This window comes from Saccoglossus kowalevskii, chromosome 18, assembly GCF_978046115.1.
Source record: "Saccoglossus kowalevskii chromosome 18, keSacKowa6.1, whole genome shotgun sequence".
NCBI lineage: Eukaryota > Metazoa > Hemichordata > Enteropneusta > Harrimaniidae > Saccoglossus > Saccoglossus kowalevskii.
The window spans coordinates 15,515,581-15,520,020 of NC_140658.1; positions in this window are offsets into that span (position 1 = coordinate 15,515,581).

Here is a 4,440-nt window from a genome sequence, read left to right on the forward strand (position 1 = left end):
CATGGTTGTCGATTTCCACAACATTGCCTCCATCCATGCAGTACGTCCGGTACCAAAGTAGTGCTTCGTTCACTAGAGAGCGCATCACTCTAATAAATGGTATGACCGAATTGTTGGGAAGAATTGAAACGTCTGTTTGAGAGGATTTCACGTGATAACAACTGGATTTGTGTTTGCCTGAAAATGAAACAATATTCGTCAGAATTACCTAATAATTTAAGTTCAGGGCAAAACTACGTATCAATATATAACTACATATTTTTCCCCACTATATGTACCTGAACAAAAATTTTAAGATATGACTCAACTTTTTTTACTATAGAATCTATTTGTATGGTTGTTTAACACAATCTTGTGCAAAACGTAGTTCGGTGTTCATACTATTTTATCTTGATTCTATCACGATCAGTGGCCATATCTATGACCATACGGTAGTACAGGAAACAGGAAATCTGTTGATAAGTTGTTATGGTCATAGCCTGCAACATTAACATGGGTATTTATAATACATGACTCCCGCGAAACAGACGCACTGGACAGGTGTTCCATCTACCGTTAAAAAACGCAGAATTGTCTACACTATCCTTCGAGGGAAAGTTCCAACCAACTAAAAAAAAAATATTTTGTAATTTGTTTGCAGAAATGTGTGATATTTAATTAATTTAAAAATGTGCCAAACTTTGGATGAATGATGAAGTAATAAGGAATTTCTAGCTATTACGTCACAGTAATCATTGGATTACGTCATGTGAGGACAGCACCGCAATTCCCCAAGTCATGTTGTACATTTAGGTAATGATTGTATAAATCATACGTCACTTAATCCCGAAACGTTTCGCGAATTACGCTTATACATATTCAATATGATTCCATGAGTCGAGCATTTTTATAGTTTTATCCGCCAATCTTTATTCATCTCTGTAATGATGTGTAAACAAGCACATATCTGTATAAGACGTTGATGGGGTTATATTCACACACACTCATTCGCTTACTCACTCACTAAGGAATTACAAAAGCGATTCTAATTGTGTGGTTTAATTGTTTTATTTATGAAAACCATCAAGTAAATCAAAACAGCAACTGAATATTACGTAATCTTATTTTTTCAGGCAGAGACGTCGACATAGTTTCACTTCCCTAAAGAGTGGCAGCCGAATCGTGGTTGAATTTCGAGTAAACACTTGTAGTGCAATTTACATACAAGTTACATACACATCATAGAAACACATATAAAACACGACGCGGTACAGCAATTGGCGTGCATTAAAATGAATATCATACTTAATAATTAAGATATTTTGAATAGGTATGGATTTGGGATAGTATGGATCAATCAAGGGGTAGGAAATGAAATTGCGTTCCTCGCAAATTTTGGTCAAAGAATTAGGGACATGTGGCAACAGGAATGGTGGGAAGAATGCTCAACTATGAGCCGCCTAAATTTGTTCTGCCAGGTAAAACGACACTATACTGTAGACACATATATTATCAGTGTAAGTGTGAACAAACATAGGAAATCTTTATCAAGGCTTCGTTGCTCGAGTCACCAATTAGCAATAGAATCTGGCCGTATGCATGATATAGTTCGTTTTGAAAGGAAATGTGTATTATGCAATAGCGGAATAATTGAAGATGAATTACACCGAATGTCTCATATACCAGGCCTACAGAGATGAGCTATTACCAGGTTGGTCATTACATGACCAGGGACACCACACTTTCATAAAATTAATAACAAGTGAGTTACCCATTACACTTTGTAATTTGTCAAATTCCTGTATCAAGCTTTTAAGTTAAGGTCAGAGACACTAACATTAACCTCTTGATGGGCAGTATTTTTATATTACAGTTAATTTATGTATTTATGTATTATTATTGTTTTCAAGAAATGTAAACTTGAGATTGTGATGGGCCGGTGGCCTAGTATGGCAATAAAGTTCATTAAATTAATAAGGACGAATAATTGACTCCCAACCTATTTATACAACGAGTATGTCTCGTGATATGTATGGTTATTAATATATTTATCTTTGTCTGTTTTTCTTGAAAATCTTCTGACCCTAGTCTACGTGGAAAGAAGGAATTTCGAGTATAAAAATCACTCAATTCAATGATCGAAATCACTCAATTAAAAATTCATTTTGTGGACGGAAAAAATCCATATCTATATCCAATTTAGAAGTAGATGCTATTTGTTATATTTAATATTATCAACGTTTACAAATGAGAACCCTGCACAAATTTCATGTTATTTTTTTTTTCTAAATGAGACGGAGAATTCATACGCACGACGAAGAATAATTGTCAATAGAACTAACCTGAGAGTCGATTTCCTACTTGTTAAACATTAGAGCGCAGCTTTCCCGTCCATAATACATAGAAAGTATTTTATTTTAATTGAGCCATCGGAAATTCCTTCATCCGTTTTTATATATAATTTGATAAAAGCCAGCGATATGTCAGTCGAGTTATTACGGGTCGAGTGGTGGGCTCCAATTCACTGTAGCCAAAGTACCCACTGCTAAATGGCATTCACTCTAGTATAAACCCGCGGCCAAATCTTCCGTCCAAATCTTCCGCTGTAAAAATCAAGTTCTCATTAGGTAAAAAAAACAAAAAAAAACGCTTTTTTGCAGCTCAAACTCCCACAGAATGCATTGAAACAAAATACACTACTATGCCTAATACATATCTGGAAGTATGGAAGTGTGAAATTAACAGATTTACTGGTCACCTTCCTGTCATTCAAACAAACCAGCGCACGCCTTCACTGACAGATGTTATTGAAGTGCGCCCTCTCACTTCTCGTTTCAGAGGAAAAAATAAGAACATCCATTATTGGTTAATCACAGACCATATGGTTTGACACGTGTTCTATAGAATAATGTGCAACGAATTCCTATATTTTAGAGAAGCCGTGTAATAAATAGATATTGAGATCTCCGACTAAGATTAAAGTAGAAATTTAATCATATTTTTTTGAGAAAGTTGATAATGAATCTCCGTGACAACGTTCATTGGTTTACTGGTTTTCTCTACAATGGTGTAGTCATGGTTACGTGAATGCGTGATTACAGTAAGGTTTTAGAAAGTTACCATTATACATAATGTTAAAGCAAAATAGCACTTTTAAATATATTCTAAAACCCAGATTTTTTTAAATAATTTATGATAAAAAAATGTACGTTATCAGTAATTCTCTTACGTATGTCATCAGATAATAATAAAAGCTTTGATATCAACGTGACAGTGAGTTATGTTGATGTTTCCGCTATTCGTGTGTTTTAATTGATAAGAATCAATGATAATAATATATATACAAATGTTCGAACAAAAAAATAACTTCTACAAAACCTACTTTAATTTAAAAAGGAATCACTGAAAAACGTTGAACTGTTCCCCTAATATATTGTATAAAAAGAAAAACGAGAACAGCATCATGATGTCTATTAAAATATAGTCCATCATCGTTTTATATATATATATATATCGGTAGTTTCTCGCATCAGTAGGCACACCATATTGTGTGAATGAGTTGCATAATAAAGAGTTGTTGTCATAGTAACCGCCATTACACTTTGTGAATATCGATTTTAATAAAACATTTCGCTTTCTTTCATAAGTTATTACAAAATATAATAATTAAAACATGGTTCTTTTTTTTCCACGACAATAACATTTATTGAGCGATTCGCGTGACCAAGTACGCATACTTAATTGCCACTGTGGCTGGGCGTTTGATTGCAATGCTTTTGTTCCAATGCATCTGCTCATATACATCCCTTCGTATATTCGTTATTTGTGTGCATAACAAAAATAAAAATATATAATATTCACGCGTCTATTATAGTCAATCGTATAAATTTATCAGTTGAGTCTAATACCAATATTTTCTGTTTCAAATTGGTAGGAATAAATGTCTAAAAGGTGTCAGTTATTCAAACCCGAAACTATTGCGATGGAAATACAAAATAGTAGAACCAATAAGATTGTTATCATGTAATCGTATAAGATAATTTTATTAAATAATGGTTTCATATTGGTATTTCCTGGCCACAATAACGTGGCGTCTCTTCAGAGACAACTCATCCCATACACGATCAGTCATGATACACGAGATAGTTTATATGTGATCACCAAGGCGACCATTATATACGCTACGAAGTTATCTTTCCGCATCTCTCAGTTTCACCGTCTGAGAGTATCCATGGATACGTGTTTACGTACTTGAAAAGAATAATTCTCGTTATGAGCTAAGTGTGCTCGATGCAATATTTATGCTCGAGGTGTGAATAGGTCAATGCCAAACAGATATATTGTTAGGAGATACTACCATCTGAATGCGTGATTTGAATTTGAACATGTCTTAAATACGGGATATATACACAATAAACATGGCCGGTTTCGTTGAGTTGGCGTTTTTTATGGACAGACGAC